The sequence below is a fragment of the Canis lupus genome, chromosome 34 (assembly GCF_011100685.1).
Source record: "Canis lupus familiaris isolate Mischka breed German Shepherd chromosome 34, alternate assembly UU_Cfam_GSD_1.0, whole genome shotgun sequence".
Lineage (NCBI taxonomy): Eukaryota > Metazoa > Chordata > Mammalia > Carnivora > Canidae > Canis > Canis lupus.
This window is the reverse complement of record NC_049255.1, coordinates 5734740-5753006: the sequence shown is the minus strand read 5'-3', so window position 1 is coordinate 5753006 and position 18267 is coordinate 5734740. Positions and strand designations below refer to the sequence as shown.

General features: G+C 40.9%; 1 pseudogene; it reads right to left on the bottom strand.

Annotated features, from left to right (window-relative positions):
* The window catches only part of LOC119867462, a 35056-nt pseudogene extending 20820 nt beyond the window's left edge, over window positions 1–14236 (bottom strand).
* Window positions 14237–18267: the final 4031 nt, after the last annotated feature.

Sequence of the window (18267 nt, the reverse complement as noted above, 5' to 3'; positions counted from 1 at the left end):
ATAAATATGCCAACTGTGGAAGGAGCCTCGGTGTCCATCGACAGATGAATGGATAAAGAAGATGTGGTCTATGTATACACTGGAATACTCCTCAGCCATAAGAAAGGATGGATACCCACCATTTGCTTCAATGTGGATGGAACTGGAGGGTATTCTGCTGAGTGAAATAAGTCAATCGGAGAAGGACAAACATTATATGGTCTCATTCCTTTGGGGAATATAAAAAATAGTGAAAGGGAATAAAGGAGAAAGGAGAGAAAACGAGTGGGAAATATCAGAGAGGGAGACAGAACATGAGACTCCTAACTCTGGGAAACGAACAAGGGGTGGTGGAAGGGAAGGTGGGTGCGGAGGTGGGGTGACTGGGTGATGGGCACTGAGGGGGGCACTTGATGGGATGAGCACTGAGGGTTATGCTATATATTGACAAATCGAACTCCAATAAAAAATATACAAAAAATAAAATGAAGCTATTATAGTATTTGGATTTTAGTTATGTAGTTCAGGGTAGGGTCTAAGACTGTGTAAACTGGGTGGCACAGGAAGCTGGGGTGACTCTAGCATTAATTAGATAAAGAAATAACAGTCACTCCTTTAGCAGGAGGAGGAGGAGTCTGTGATACTCTGTGTGTGTCCTGGTGACTGTCTGGGCCATTTCTGGATGCTGTAACAGAATATCCAAGACTGGGTGGCTTACAAACAATGGAACTTATTTCTCTTAGTTCTGGAGGCTGGGAAGGCCAGGATCACGGTGCCGGGGTGGTCAGGATCTGGTAAGACAGCCGACTTCTCCTTGTGTCCTCACGTGGTGGGAAGCGTTTGAAAGAGGGTCTAGGGATCTTTTCCAGGGCACTAATCCCATTCATGAGGACTCTACTCTCACAACCTAATTGCCTCCCGAAGACCCATTTCCTTGTATGGTCACACTGGGGGCTGGGCTAGGATTTCAACATATGAACTTGGGAGAGACACAAACCTTGATTCCGAAAAAGTGACTTTGCTTTTGTCTATGCTTAAATGAAAATTATCTAGAGGCTTTGTTTTGTTTCATTTTCCCACAATGTCAGAATCAACCAGTTTTATATGAGATTGTTTACATACAATAGGAGAGTAACATGGCCTAGCTGTGAACACCAGGGCAGCTTCCAGATGTTCGGAGCTGCCACTCTCTCTCTCTCTCTCTTTTTTTCCTTTTCTCAAATGTTATTTGCATAACATTCTGTTGTATATGCACTGGACCCATTGATGCCTTTGCAAACACAGTTGTCCCTTAGATTTATTTTTTAAAACTCTAACAACTAGATTTGATTCTTACGTTGTTTTTTTTTCTAAGACATTCCGACTAATAAGCAAGTGAATGAATTTTACCATGTAATTAGGATAATTATAGCAAAACAAGCTTTAGTATTCATAATCACTAGAAAGGTACAGATAACAACTATATCTCTTAGAACACATTTTCAGGGATAATTAGGTATCTGCTGGGGTAATTGAATTGCTTGTATGCTCTGGTAGGTTAAACTGAATTGTACCAATTGACATATAATTAATAGAGTGATTGAAACACATCGGAGAGCAAGAAGAGCTGGTAATGTCAGAGTGAGACAGTTACAGTCTCTCCTAAAGACTGAATGTAGAAACCACGCCATCTGACCTGGAGCTCCTGTATCCAGAATATGCACACACACACACACACACACACACACACACACACACACACCATGGTAACCAAAGAGGACATCAATTGTGTTACCAGTGTTCAAGAACACCAAATTGGCAACTCTTGTATAATCCCTGGATTACAGTGGTGTGGCGGGGACTGGCTGGAGAACAGATGGCAGAGAGAAAAAAGTGTCCAGGTGGAACCGAATCTCAGAGCTCCAAGGGCTCTCAGGAATACATAGAAAAAGTGAGAGGAAATGGCAATAACTCAGAATCTTGATTAAGAAGAGTGTCGTTGGAGAGCGTGTGACCTGGCTCTGGACACACCGTTTCAAATAACGCCCTTGTGACTCCAGTGTGCTGAGCACTGTGACTTCATGTGTCTGTCATGTGTTTAGGGTCCACCGTACCAAACCACTTCCTGCCCAGATTCTCATAGAGGTTTGTCCCACGTCATGAGAGCCTCTTCCAATGGTTATAAAGCTCCCCCCCACCACCTTGCCTATCTCCAGAAAATCCTTTTATGAAGTTATAAAAGAAATGCTCAAATGTCATCCTACTAACTAAGCAAGAAAAGACCATGTTGTAGTATATAGATGCCCCTTTAGTCAAGGAGCCAGATGATATTTGGGAACGCTTGGGCTGCCCCGTACAGTTGGCCTGGGAGGACAAGGACCAGACTCAGTGTGTCCTACTGTTGGAATGGAAAAGTTCCGTTTCTAGAAAGCAGAGCTTCCTGAAATTAAGCCAGCAGTGTCTTATCCTTTTTCAAAGACATGAAAGAAAAGGAATAATATTTAAGCCCACCATGGCATCATGGAGCCATCAGATGGCAGCTGTCTGCAGTGGCCGCCAGTCACCAATACAATCTGTTTGGAGACCGACGTGAGGAGCCTTTAAATCTCACCACAAAGGATGAGAGGATACAAACTGTTTTCCCTCCTTACTTAAATATTTAAAGTCTGTTTCTTGCTAAAAGGCAATTTGCTGCAAATCTAATTTGTGTCACTTCTGACTTAATCAAAGAAATCATAAAGCAGGCTTTCCCTAATTTACAATGAATGTAAGTGAAAGAGAGCTGAAAGGACTTTGTGCAGAATAGATGTGCTAACTAAGCGAGGCTGGAAATAGGCACAAGAATATGTCAGCCTGCGTAATGACGTCATGTGCTGTGTGTGTCTGGATAAACGTCTGGAGATGCAGCTTTTGTCACATGTGTTTGGGTAGTTTCCTGAAGAACTTCACGTGCAGAAAAGGAATTAACACATAATTTAAGGATTTTGTTTTACTACTTTGTTTCCCAAATGGTCGTATAAAACAAGGTCTCTGAGATTACTCAGAAAAGATCCAAAATTGACAGAAGCACTGGGCATTGAGAGAATGAACCACCGCAAAGAGAGTGGGAAAGAGTCCAGCATGATTGGTTGGCTACCTGGTGACATACCTAAGTTTCTTCACATCACGCTTCTGTGAATATTTTACAGAAATATTCTAGTTAGTATGGCTTATGTTTCCTGATTTTATTTTCAAAATTACAAATGACTACTGTCGGGGCACCTGGGTGGCTCAGTGGTTGAACATCTGCCTTCAGCTCAGGGCATGATCTTGGGGTCCTGGGATCGAGTCCCACATCGAGCTCCCCACAGGGAGCCTGCTTCTCCTCTGCCCGTGTCTCTGCCTCTCTCTGTATGTCTCTCATGAATAAATAAATAAAATCTTACAAAAACAAAAACAAGTGACTACTGTTGTTGTTTATAATTTAACTCACAGGATCAGAAACAGCAGCTCTCAGAAGTGCAGAAAACATTTAATAGTCAAAGATTAAGAAAAATAATTTTGAAAATATTAACTTGAATTCAAAGATTCTGGAAGCGTTTTATACATATTGATAAAACTAAAAGGTCTAAAGCTTTTGAAAAAAATAAAGTTTAATGGAAAGAAATATCAGATAGCAATATCGTCTGGTTCCTATCAAATGCCATCTCCAGCATTCAACTAGAGAAGCATCCATTTCATTGTTTGGGCCTTGATTCCAAACTCTTGGAGGAAAACTGGTTTTGAGAAACTATGGAGTTTTCATGAGCCGAGAGAAAAAGAAGGTAGAAGTACCCTGAAATAACTTCCCAAAATTAAGTGTTTACTGTTGCTTTATAATGTTCACTAGAAAAAAAAATATATAGATATATAGATATAGATATTATTTGGAGAAAATTTACTAAAACGTGTAGGCCTGAATATTTTATATGTAGGGTGACCATATAATTAATGATCCAAACTAGAACAACTCTGAGAAGGAAATAGGATGCTGTGATAATTCAAGGACAATGAAATGTGTAAACCAGGACTTACTCTTCTCCAAATTAATCTTCAGACAATCCACATTTAACCTTCTTGCTGAGCTGATATGACGATAGTATATTTCCATGAAATACGCCGAGGTTTTGTGTGTCGAGGCTTATCTTCTTTGTGTGGGCTCCATGTCTTATGCTGTAGATTTCCCTGTGATCAACTGTACACAAGCCTGCCCCTTTGCCCTCGTGGTATTTTGCTGATAGCACGAAGGCAGCTAATAAAATGGAGGGGTCTGTGAAACCATTCTAACTTGAATATGTGAGTTGAAACTCCAATGTTTTGAGTGACTTACTCTCATAAGGACAGAGCTTGCATTGAAAGTCTGGAAGGGATTTCATGGTTCCTCAACTTTCAGGCACTTAGTGCTTGATGAATGAGCCAAAGAGACAGACTATTACAGTATTTTTTTAAAGCACCAAAGAAATGGATCCCTGCGTGTCTTTTATCACATGTATGTACACATAAAGAACTTTATTAAATTGACACAGTATTCGGTTTGGGGTTTAAAAATCCTGGTTCATTCATCTTTTGGGCAAGCCTTTAGCGACCAAAGAAAGACTGAATTTTTTCCAGTTTTCACATGTCCGTTTTCAATGGCAAAATGTGGCTTGGGTTAGCCTTGTAACACTAACCTGATGTGTTTTGAAAAACTCCAACTTGGGGAGAGAGACTAGGGAAGGTGGTGATGTTGGTGTCTGTTAAAATATTTTGACCAAACCCGGGGAGGCCAGGAGCAAGCAGAGAGGGAAGAATAGGAAAAGCTCTGCAGTTCAATCCACGTTGAAACCTGAGCACATCCTGGGGGCCAGGTGCATGTCTCTTTCCCCAAGCCTGAGCCTGCTCATCTGTAAAATGAGGACAAGCCTGGAGAATTGTGTGGAGGACTATAGATGAGGTGTAAAGGAAGTTTCCCTATACCTGGCACATTATAGTTTGTTTTTAAGATTTTATCCATTCATTCATGAGAGATACAGGGAGAGAGGCAAGAGACATAGGCAGAGGGAGAAGCAGGCTCCCTGCAGGGGCCTGATGTGGGACTGGATCCCAGGACCTGGGGTCACTCCCTGAGCCAACCACGTCCCCTTAGCTGGCACATTGTAAGTAAGGGAGGCACTTTCATTAAAGTAAACTCTGATGCTATGACACCAAACATGACTTGCAACAAAATTTCTGAAATGCATCTGTCCTACCCAATATAGAAAATCTGCCTGATGACTCCTGATGAAGCCAAATGAGGCCCAAAATGTAAAAAAGAGAGTTTCACACATCACAATTCTTGCCCCAATATGCCCTGTGTCCACATCGTTAGCCTAGCCGGCTTAAACTTTGGGCACCAGAAATCAGGCTTCAGCTTCTGCTTGTGGATTTTGAAAAAAAAAAAAAAAAAAAAAAAAACAACAACCCTGTTCACAAAGACACCCCTTTTCAAGCATTTCTGCAAAGATCAAATACATGCCCAGCCAGCTGGTACCCAGTCTTTCCTCATCTCTGTGTTGAATTCTGAGACTTTTCCTCACAAATATCCTTCATTTCCAAATCCCATTTATCTTTGCTTTGTTTTTCCTCCATTTTCTCTTACCACTTATAAATTTCCAGTGTTAGCAAATGTCACAGGTCCAGGAGGAGCCTAGGACAGGCCAAGTTCATATCTTTGAGCACTGAGTTGTGTGGAGTCTGCCAAAGGGGCTCTCATTTGCCCTAGGACAGAGCCCCAGAAAGCCACCCTAGCCTGGCCACAATGGTTGGATGGATGGCTGCAAGGTGTGTCGGCTCCCAGGGAGAGGTGCCAGGCTCCACCAAGCACCTGTCTTCACAAAAATCATAAACAATTTCTTGAGTTAAGCACAGATGGGATTTTCTTCCTCCAACTAAATTACCTTTAATTACTAGAAAGTTAATGATTGTTATTTTTAAACCATAGAGAGTCTACTTCATGCTTAGCTCACATCTTCAAAACATTTCAAACCAGGGCAATTAAGTATGCTTAAGAGTCTTCTTTATTACAAATAATAGATCATAAAATGACTTTGTTAAACTAAGAAGGGTTGTAGATAAGAAATAAGTAAGTGAATTTCATATACGATCATTTAATATGCAGTCATGACCCTGAGAAGGAAGGAAGCAGTGGAGTTCATTGTGACTACTGTGGACAGAATAATAATGTTTATTCCACATATGGAAGAAAAATTAGGAATCCTCTGGTGTAGGCCAAATGAAGATCCATGTTGAGACAGTAAAGTTGTGAGACAGATTTCCTAAGTTCCCACCGACTTTTCAATCCACTGACAGGCCGGTAGCTCACTTGGAGCTCAGGAGCTCAATCTTAAATTCTAGTTTTAAGGAACCATTCTTGCTTCTCTTTACTTGGAGGCATCTCTACCTTGGGTATTATTCATTAAGCGTTTACTTCTTTTTAGTAATCCTGCCTTACTGAATCATGTAAAGAGGCTTATTAACTGATTAAGATTACAAGGCATTAGATTAGTTTAGGTATGTCCCTTAGCACATACATTTGATTTTTTTCTTTTTTATCTTATTTTATTTAAATTCAATTAGTTAACATATAATGCATCATTAGTTTCAGAGGTAGAGTTCAGTGATTCATCAGTTGTGTATAACACCCAGTGCTCATCACATCAGGTTCCCTCCTTAATGCCCATCATATATTTGATTTTTTTTAAAATTTTTATTTATTTATGATAGTCACACAGAGAGAGAGAGAGGCAGAGACATAGGCAGAGGGAGCAGGCTCCATGCACCGGGAGCCCGACGTGGGATTTGATCCCGGGTCTCCAGGATCGCGCCCTGGGCCAAAGGCAGGCGCTAAACTGCTGCGCCACCCAGGGATCCCCATATATTTGATTTTAACAGTGATTTTGGCAAAAAGAACAGATCTTTTCGAGACTCTGATTTATCATCAAACACATCACTTATGTTCCTGTTTCCTTTAGTGATATATCCAGATGATTCCACTCCCCAAATAGATGATTGAAAAAGCAGTTGAAAATAAGGATAGATGAAAGATGGAAAAAGTAAGATTTGTCACTTCTTGCCCTCTTGCTTCCCAATTTGTTTTAAAAAGATCAATGTATTGTTTTCTTCTTGGTCATAAGTAACAGAGAATTTTTCCCCTTCTTGTTTAGCCTTTTTAATATTTCTGCTATATCTCAAGATGGTTTGTTTCTCTCTTATTTATCCAGAAGTTATTGATTGAGTCTAGACTATGTTCTAGTCTATGAGTAAGATGCTGGGTGCTCGAATGAATAGGATGTCACTCTGACCTCAAGAAGTTTATAAAACTGTAGTTTATTCATTCTTCATTAAAAAAAATAGTGTTTCTAAGCACTTGGGATCCATTGTGAGCAAAACATAGACATATACCTACTTTGTGGGACTTGCACTCTAATGATGGGAGAAAAACAATAACAATAATCATAAAAAGGAATACTTTTGTGGGTACATTAGAAAGTGATAAGAGCTATGGAAACAAATGGAGGAAGATAAGAGGGGTCAGAACTAAGCGGGTGCTAAGCTGGGTGTTAGAACATCAGAGAAGAAGGTATCATGGCAGGCCTCACTTAGAAAGTGATACTGAAGCAAAGATCTGAAGGAATTGGCCTGCTGGAATTTCAGATGGTGGGAAAGGCAAAGACAAATGTCTGGCACTCTAGAGAAAGAACAAGGAGGCCAGTGTAGCTGGCGCTGTGTGAATATGATAGTGAGAGGGGACATGTTGGGGAGGAACTAGGGGAACAGAGGTCAGGGCCTCAGAGTTTGCCAAACTTGAAAGAGGGGCCCATTGCAGGTGTCATGCAGAGGGCTAGTCAAGAGTTCTGGGCCCATGGAAGTAAGACCACACTTAGGGAGGTGATTATGGGTAAGAGAGAACTGAATGAATCAAAAAACTGCTAACTCCACAGAGCATTGAAGGAGGAGTGGAAAGGACCCAAGAGGAAGAAAGGAAGAGATGAAAATCAGAATTGACACCAACTATGAGGGAGCTAAAGTAAGGAAGAGTACATTGCCTTCAGGAAACAGCCTAGTGCTCCTCAAAGGAAAACAAGGGGTATGTGTTGGGGGGGAGGTCCTAAGAGCTGAGGTTAAGGAAGCAGGCTGCCCCTAGAGTAGTAAAGGCCAGCCAAGAGGAAGAAGAAAATAGAGCTGAATAATTTAGGGTGGCCACTGACTGGTCTCACATGCTCATGCCCTTGTCCTTGAGGGTAGCAGACAGGTCTTCCAAATGTTACAGGAGGAACCATCACATGTGCTGGTCATGTGTGCTGCCAGTACAGTGACACAGGACCGGTGGCTGAGGCAGTAAGGCAGCATTGGTGCCATAGGAAGGTGTAGTATGTGAATCCCAACCCTTGTATCCAAAGGACCAGCTTCCCAAGGGGATATTTCTGTAACTGTGAAAAATACTCATGCTAGAGTTTCCAAACAATGTGATGAGGGTCACAAGAACCTTAGCAAACCCTTACTCAAGACTTCCTGCAGTTGGGCAGAGCCTCATGCTGGTCAGGCAAAATAACGCACCTGCTAGTCTAGGACATTTGCCTTGAGGAACAAGGGTCCCTGAAGGGCCTGACATCATCAAATTTCCCCCAGACTAAAGTGACCTATGAATGTCTCCTGAAGACACAGTCTTTCCCCCTATGGTTGTCACTGTAACTTCTCCAAGACAATGGCATCAGAGTGTCTTTTTTGCCATTCTTTCAACTCAGTATTTTGAGGGAATAATTCAGAATACCATCCTCACAAGGGAGCAAAAAGTGATTTAAGACCAGCCCTCAAATAGAGTGAGGGACATCCCTTCCTCTAAAGCTATGGGGCAAGAAGAGAGGGGCACATAAACGTAAGCAATGTTTTCAGTGACTTGTGTGGTAGATTGATTACACTAATGACCTAAATCCTCCTTTGTCCGTATGTCCATAGCCTTTGCCGTGTTACTCTGCAGTGTCTTCCTACACCAAGGTTGGCTGTGGAATTTGCTCTGGTCAATAGGATGTCAGCAGACAACACAAGTAAAGCTTAAAAATGTGCTTATTTTTACTTCCTCTCCAATGTCTCTGTCTTCACCAAAGAGATACCCAACTAGCTGCATGGGACAGAGCAGAGCCTTCCCTGTCATCCCAACAAAGTCCATCCTCATTCAGCCCATCTGGGCTGGCCCTGGATGCATGATTAAAGCCAACCTGGCTCAGCTCTAGATTAGATGAACATCATAAACCCACAATAAGGAATGTCTGTTGAAGACCACTGAAATTTTTGGTTGTCTGCTATGTGGCATTGTATGGTACTAGGGAACTGATATTTTCAATTGAGAAGAGTAATTTGAATTTTTCTGTATTTAAGGTTAACATATAATTTATGGTCCAAACCAGGATACATTAGAGAATGGAGGAATAATTTTAATAAAGTTAATAATTATGCATAATGAGACTCTTGCCTGGCAAAGCAGGATATATATAGTAACCTTGAATTTATCTAAGAATCTTCATTTATTGTTGGGAAAATGAAATTATATGTAATGAATATAAGCATAATAAGGCTAAGACAGAAAGCCTAAAAATTTGACAACTGCAGCTCAAGAAAATGTCAAGTTTTGGTCAGAAAGTAAGACATTATGGTTTAAGGTTTTGGCAAGAACTAATATCTCAAGAACTGAGAAGGAAAGTCTTGCTGGTGTGGACCTGGATGGATGGTTGGATGGATGATGCATGATGGAAGAGTGAATGGCTGGGTAGGAAAAATGCCAGGCATGTTGCTGGTATAGGCAGACTCATTAAATGTTAGTAATTGAAGAACTAAGAACCGAGAGATATCCCATTATTTGGTAAATTGTTCTACAGTTAATTTAATCTCAAGCAGTGACCACAAAAGGAAGGTTTTCATTTTGTTTGTTTTGTCTGTATTTTTTCCCCATAGTTAATGGGCTCAATCGAGTTCTCCTGATGCTTGAGACAATCTTCTTTCTATAATCTGAAAGGGTAAAATGGACTTAATGTACACCATGGCTCTCATAACGGAGTACCATATACTAGGTGCCTTGAACAACAGAAAGTTATTTGCCTTGAACAACAGAAAGTTATTTGCTCTCAATTTTGGAGGCTAGAGTTTTGAGACCAAAGTATCAGCAGGGTTGGTTTCTTCTGAGGTCTTTCTCTCTGGCTTCTACATGGCCATTTTTTATCTGTGTCTTCACAATCTCTCCTCCCTGCGTATCTGTGTCCTAATTTCCTCTTCTTATAAGGACACCGTATTAGATTAGGACTCACCCTAATGACTTCATTTTTACCTTAATTATCTCTAAATGCCCTGTCTCCAAATATAGTTACATCCTGAGGTGCTTTGGTAATAGGATTTCAACAGATGATTTTGGGGGAACAAAGTTAGCCCATAACACTGTATGATGCCCAAGGCAAGGATTCTGATCCTCACAATTTAGGAGCAGCTATTATGATGATGAGTGGTAGCTTCCTAGGGGCTCTGAAGTCGGCTAAAGTCTAGATAAGGGCGAACAGTGATGGGAATTGTGTGAAATGTGCTTTGCGGGGACCTGGGTACAGGTAACAACACGCCAAGAAGGGCAGGAGAGCTCAGGACCCACAGCTGGTTGGCCAGAGCAGCAGCAAATCACACAGCAGAGACAGAGCATGACAAGATGGAAAGAGGAGGCTTTAAGTGTTGAGATTCAGCCACTCAACTAATGCTTATTAACTGCCAACGACATGTCAGAAATTGCATCAGACATTGGGCAGTTAATAATCTCTCTTATTCACTGAGTACCTAATGTGTGCCAGGCACTGCATATACATTCTCTTCATTTTCCTCACCAATGTAAGCAGGAGGAAACTGAACCTCAGGAGGAAATCCACTCATCCAAGTGGATTGTGATTAAACTCTAGGCTCTGTTGTTTAGCTCTAACCTGCGTGCCCCCAAGAGAACTCAACCTCTGGCATATGGTGGTCCACAACATACGAGGGATGGAGTGCTGGCGTAAATGCTAAAGACAGACAGGGACAGGACACTTGGAATCCCTGAGACGAAAAGACCCCCTGAAGAGGTTCTCCAAGGGTGCCGTTTGCATTTTGTAGGCAGTGAAGGAATGCAAGGACAGACAAAGGAGATTGTGGACAGCTGCAGAGTGGAAGAGGCTGCACAACAAAGACATGGGCAGAGAGTTTAGACTTCATCCCAAATGCCAGACTGGCAGCCTGCAACTGGATTCAGCCTGCAGAAATATTTTATTTCATCTCTACAGTATTAGCCTCAAGATGTTAGAGAAATTATGTTCCAATATTTCAGAAAGATTTCACCAAAAAGATAGCAAGTTTTTTACCCATTTAGTAAAATCCAGATAACTAGGCAAGGCTGGTCCTGCATTCCCCACAGCAACAAAGGCTAAGCTTTCCTGGTGATCAGGTTTGCCACTGCCCTCACCACTCCTTGGTCTGGTCCACTTATGCCGCTTTCCTAACTGGCTCCTGGAGATGTTTGAGTTTGTCATGTCTGTGTAGATGATAAAGGGCTTTAGGAAAATTTTATAAAGAGAATTATGATCAAATTTGCACTTAAAAAAAGGTGGCTGCACACAGAGAAAAGAAGTTCCCTACAATAGAGATCCCATTCATTCATTCATTCATTCATTTTTGGTTACACATTCATTTATTCTCTCATCCTCAAGGCATTTACTGGGTATCTACAGGCACTTTGGATGTAATGTTAAGCAAGACAGAAAAGACTCCTTAATGAATTTAATTTCTAGTAAGAGAGACAGCCAATTAATCACCAAACGAGTCATAATTGCCATGATCACGAGTAGGGATTCCTGCTAGGAAGCAAAGAGAAGGTTGATGGGACGGGGATCCCAGGAGGCTCCTTGGACAGGGTGACCAGGGAAGGCTTCTCCAAGGACAACCTGGAACAGGTCCTTGCAGACTGAGAAGGGAGCTCCTTGGGTAAGAATGTCTCAGTGGAGTAGACAGCCTGGGCGACTGTCCAGAGTAGGAGAGGATGCGGCTCATGGGCGGAAGATGGGGAGCGGCTGGATAAAGGAGGAATGGGTGGGCAGAATGGATGCACATGCGGTCCATGAGCAAGCCACTGGTGCCTCCAAGGAAGGGAGTGGGCATATTTTTCTTACAGAAAAGCAAGCATGGAAATGTTTTTAAGCCTGGCACTAACATGATTTGGTTTACTTTTCTTTCTTTTTCTTCCTTCCTTCCTTTCTTCCTTTCTTTCACAGTCAGAACCCAGATTTGGCTTTCTGTGTGTTTGCTCTTTATGAGTTGGGTCAAGAAATCCTAATATTGGGATCCCTGGATGGCACAGCGGTTTAGCGCCTGCCTTTGGCTCAGGGCGCGATCCTGGAGACCCGGGATCGAGTCCCACGTCAGGCTCCCGGTGCATGGAGCCTGCTTCTCCCTCTGCCTATGTCTCTGCCTCTCTCTCTCTCTCTGTGTGACTATCATAAAAAAAAAGAAATCCTAATATTACATTAACAGGATTTGCCTTTATCATAGGTAACTTTTCAATATTTTTGATAGTTTTTTTGTAAAGTGTTTTTTACAGTGACAAAATATATATTACATAATATTTTCTACTTAGCCATTTTTAGTCGTAAAATTCAGCAGCATTCATTATATTTACAATGTTGTACAAGCAGGTCCACTATCCATTTGCAAAATGGTCTAAGTTTTTGAAAGCTCATCCTGGCTGCTTTGCAGAGAGTGGGTTAGAGAGAGCCTAGTGCATGGCTTCAGGCAACAGATGGAACATCCTGACCAAAGACAGCATGGGGAAAAAAAAAGAAAAAACAACACACATCTGAGAGGCATGTTAAAGATATGCTAGCCACAAGTCAGTTGTAGAATGAGTATGGAGACTCAATTCTTGAGCAGCAGTGATGTGATATGCTGCCTTGGGTTCTGGTTCCAGGGATGGGAGAATCACAGAGCCTCTGTCTTACATAAGAAGGTGAAGAGGGAGGTGCGTGGTTTGAACTTGCTGAGTTTGTAGTACCATTAGGACTTTAATTAATTTAGTTGGAAATAAACATGCAGATCTGGAGCTACATCTGGGAGATGAGGGCCGGGAGTAGAGGCCAAGCTACAGTGAGTAAATGAGGAGCCCAAGAAAAAACATGCAAAGTGAGGGGGAGCAGGCCAGGCAGGTAGGGGAGGAAATTTCAGGGAACAAGTTGTGTTTCAGGTCTGGAAAAAGAGAGTCCAAACCCGAAGAAGTGCCAGAATGGAGGGACTGAACCAGTTATGACCAGTACAGTGAAGTTTTCTGAGAAACTTTAAGGCAAAAATAGCCGTCAATGTTGTCAAAGACATCCAAGAAGCCAATTATGGTAAGGGCTAAAATAAATAAATAAATAAATAAATAAATAAATAAATAAACAAACAAACAAACAGATAAATAAATAAAAATCATTCCTTAATTTCAGCAATTTGACATTATTGGTATAGGGAGACTTCAGTTAAGGGATGGAGGTCAGAAGCCAAATCAGTGGGATGGGCAGCAACTGGGATGTTAAGAAGTTAAAAATAGTAAATTCAAGAAACTTGGCTGTGAACAGCAGACGAGTGATGGAGGAAAGTATCATTCCGTTCTCCTGAGGTTTTTACAGAAAAGAGAAAATATTTATTCTCTCACCAGGAGGAAACACAAGTAAAATCTGAAGGTCCTACCGTTTCTCACAGCACCCCATGAACCATCCGTCTCCAAGCAACTCCACCAGCAAGCAAAACTAACTTGATCTTCATCTGTCAGACTCTCGTGTCTTGGTTGAAATTGGTCTGGATTTTGGTCAGAACTGGTTAAAAATTGGGACGCCTGGGTGGCTCCATGGTTGAGCATCTGCCTTTGGCTCAATGCATGAGATTGAGCCCGCATTGTGCTCCCTGCAGGGATACCACTTTTCCCTCTGCCTGTGTCTCTGCCTCTCTCTCTGTCTCTCATGAATAAATAAATGAAATCTTTAAAAAAAGAAACTGGCTAAAAATTAATTCATAAAGAGAATGGGTTTTTATTTACTGGCTTCACAAAAGCAAGAAACAGGTGAGTTGTTTTCAGCTTGTTGAGCTTTGTTTGCTGTATTGCTAAGGGATAAAGAGGTCTGAGCATGTTTTTAAATGAGTTGACGGGAGAGGAAGTAGTTCTTGGAGAGGAAGTAGTTCTAGCTGAAGCAGCAAGAGCTGACCAAAGCTCCATGATGCTTGAGTAGGAGAGGACGCAGAGAAAAGACTGACTATGGGCCGAGGACATTTCTTGGTCTGTCCTGGGAGAAACACCTGCCTTTGTCTGTGGGCTGGTGTTTCTGTTGGCTAGCAGGAGCCTGGAAGGCCCAAAGGTCTCTAAGGAAGTACCAGGCAAGAAGAGGCAGCTGGAAAGCAAAGAGGCTGAGGATGGAGGAGGGGGATCTAATTATCACCTCCCCAATGTTCTGAACTTCCCTACATGTAGGTAGCAAGTCCCTACATAGCAGAGCCTGGAAGCCACAATCATCCATAACCTATTCAAAATGCCTATCCCATTTTTCCTGTAGGGTAGATCAATCTCTGAGTTTTAAGATATCTACCCCTCCATCACATGGCTCTGGGTTTAAGTGAAAAGACGAAGACCTCCTTCCTTTGACAGAGACCTGTTTAAGGATGGGCTTGTGATGCTTGTGGCCAAGGAGATGTATGGCATGGTCCGCTGGGCGGGGCTGCTGGGAAAGGTTTCTTCATGAAAAAAAAAGAGACCTGCAGAAGTAAGAGTTCCTCTGGATTTTACAGATGTGATACCCAGATTACATAACCGTGTTGCATCTGCCCAGGTAACTAGTCCAAGGACCAAGCTGAGGATGGCAGAGTGGAAAATGGGAAGGACATGGGGTTCTTTCCTTTTGAGGCAGTAAATGAAATGACATTGTAAACTTCCAGATATGTGGAATAATATTATGCCCTTCCTGTTTAAGCAATTTCGAGCCAAAAGCACTTTAACTGATATGCCAGTAGCTGCAAATTTCATTAGAAGTGTTGCTTATTTTCCTTCCCTGAGATCTAATAAAGAACAAAAAAAGGGATATCAACTGATGATAGAAATCCTTGACACAGGCAGCCCGGGTGGCTCAGCGGTTTAGTGTTGCCTTCAGTGCAGAACGTGATCCTGGCGACCCAGGATCAAGTCCCATGTCAGGTTCCCTGCATAGAGCCTGCTTCTCCCTCGGCCTGTGTCTCTGCCTCTCTCTTTCTCTCTGTGTCTCTCATGAATAAATAAATAAAATCTTAAAAAAAAAAAGAAATCCTTGACATGACATTAAATTTCACACTTCTAAGTATACTACTTATGCTTACTACTATATGTAGTATACATGGATATATAAGAGTATGTGTAGTATATATGTAGCGCATATATATAGTATGTATGTAGTATATCAGAGATTAAAAGATGAAACTTGTACAGAAAAAAATAATACTTAAATTTATGAATAATTAACCCATTATAATTTCCCATGTCTTCTGTGATGTTGGAAAGGGAGTTTGTATTCCTTATACAACAGAGCCATGTGGAACCCTTCCATATTAACTTCTCAATATTAAATATGTAACATTTTAATTTCTTTAGTTTTTTTTTCCTTTAGAAATTTTAAAATTTGGGGCACCTGGGTGGCTCAGTGGTTGAACATCTGCCTTTGGCTCAGGTTGTGATCCTAGGGTCCTGGGATTGAGTTCCGGATCGGGCTCCCCACAGGGAGCCTGCTTCTCCCTCTGCCTCTGTCTCTGCCTCTCTCTCTCTCTCTCTGGGCCTCTTATGAATAAATAAATAAAATCTTAAAAAAAATAAATTTGAAAATCTGCCTCTAAACACTAAGGAATGGGCACCATAGAAAACTAAGATGGGTAACTGGAAATGCCTTAACATTGAGCCATTGGGAGTTGCACTGCACAGAGCAGAAAGGGGATAAGGTATCCAGACTTTGGGAAACAGTAGGAGCATGTCCTGAGAAATGCATGGAGTTCCCTGCCTAACATGAGAAGAGCCACGGGCTAGTAGGGGGCATCTCATTCAAATTACTCAACTGCAGAGTAGAAGGAAAGACCAAAAGTTATTTCTCCATGGAAACTCCTTTCACAATGCCAACAGTTTACATCTACCAGCATCTTAGTGGAAGTATTTACAACAAGCTTTCCAGAGATCAGGAAATAAATGAAAGACATTTTATACTCTGACTTTGGCAAAAGTTAACAGTGTGTAGTCCTGGATAGACAATGAGCCCTTGTGTGTGTGTGTGTGTATGTGTGTGTGTGTGTGTGTGTGTCTTTTTGCAGTCACTGGAATCCATGCCATTAAACCACACAGCATTTACAAAATGTAAAGTTAATACCATTTACATGAATAAGATTATTATATATTTTTATTACAAATGCATAAATGATCTTTATAGGTTTTTCTTCTTAAATAAGCTGACTTAAGTATTAACAGAAATAAAGACCAAAATAAAGGATTAGTATAGATTATTTTCTCTTCAAATAAATTTCAAATATAGTAAATATCCCCAAATGATGTGTGGTGTGTGATGGGACTTAAATATTTCAGGAAGACATCCTGATATTATGTAGATATTTGTTGTGAATTCATCATTCCAAATGCAGTTAACCTTGGAAAACTCTTTTTATGGGGCAGGAAAATCTTTATTACTTATGTCACCAATAGGTATAATGGCATTGTGGTTAGAACCGAAAATTTTAGAGCTAAATCCTTTGAGTTCATGCTTTGGATCTACCACTACGACATTTGTTAACTGAAACAACTTACTCCTATGCTTTTGAGTTTCTTTTATAAAATGGGACTAATGGAATTATCTGTGAGGTAATACACTTAAAGCACTTAAAACTGTGCTTGGAAAATAATAAATGTCCCATAAGAGTTAGCTATTAGCATAATTATTTATTTCTAATAACAAAATATTAACTTGAAAATAATGAACAGAACACAGTAGTTCATAAATAATACTTAAGATTAGTTGAACAATTAGGAATTTTACAATATTTCTTTATTATGTTTATTTTAAAATATTAATTAGTACTATTAAGTTACTTTTCTAAAGCTGCTGTAACAAAGTACCAGAAACTGAGTGGCTTAAGCAACTGGATTTTTCGTGGTATCTCCTAGTTTAGGAAGCTAGGATTCAAGATCAAGTTGTTGCCAGGATTGGTTTCTTCTGAGGGCCATGAGGAAGAGTCTGGTCCATGATTTTCTCCTGGCTTCTGATGGTTTGTGAAAAATCTGTGGTATTCCTTAGCATATGGGAACATCATTCTGATCTCTGCCTTCATCTTTCTTTCTTTCTTTCTTTCTTTCTTTCTTTCTTTCTTTCTTTCTTTTTTTTTTTTTTTGAGAGAGAGAGAAACAGAGAGAGACAGAGACAGAGAACATGAGCAGGGCAGAGGGAGAGAGAATCTTAAGCAGGCTCCACACTCAGCGCAGAGCTGGACTCAGGGCTCGATCTCAGGACCCTGAGAGATCACAACTTGAGTTGAAATCAAGAGTTGGTTGCTTCACTGACTGAGCCACCCAGGCGCCCCTGATCTTGCCTTCGTCTTAGCATGGGGTTCTCCCTGTATGCATGTCTATCTCCAGGTTCCCACCTTTATGAGGGAATAATCTCCAAGTGCTCTGGGTTAGGATGTCAACATATCCTGGGTTAGGATTTTTACAGGACACAGTTTAACCTGTAACAACAGGGAACTTGTACAATTCCATTTTCGCTGTGATAAACTACCTATTTTTCCAATGTGTGTACCCCATATTAATTTGTTAGTTACTCATAGGCTGCTTATCCAATTTGAAAACATTTTCTTCTTTTGAACTTGGCTGTTTGCTACGTTACTACTTACTAGTACCTCACCAACTAAGTAGAATAGGAGAAAATCAATCCGCTTTCGGGCCAATTGATTCTTCAGTAAATAGATTGAAAATTGCTAGTTAAAAATTGAATTTGAAAATCAGGTTTAAACAAATTACTCATGCCATGTTGTGCTGAAGATTATTAATAATCCAGCCTTGATTATAAATCATGAAGTATTTATTCAAGCTGACAAGCCATTTTTTTAATTAGGCAGTAACTCCTTTGTGTACAGACACACTTTTAAACTTGATGTTTAAAACCACTGTTTGGGTTATCCTTGAATTTGTCAATGTTCTCCAAAGAAACAGAACCAACGGGAAGTGTATGTGTTGAGATTTATTTTTAAAGA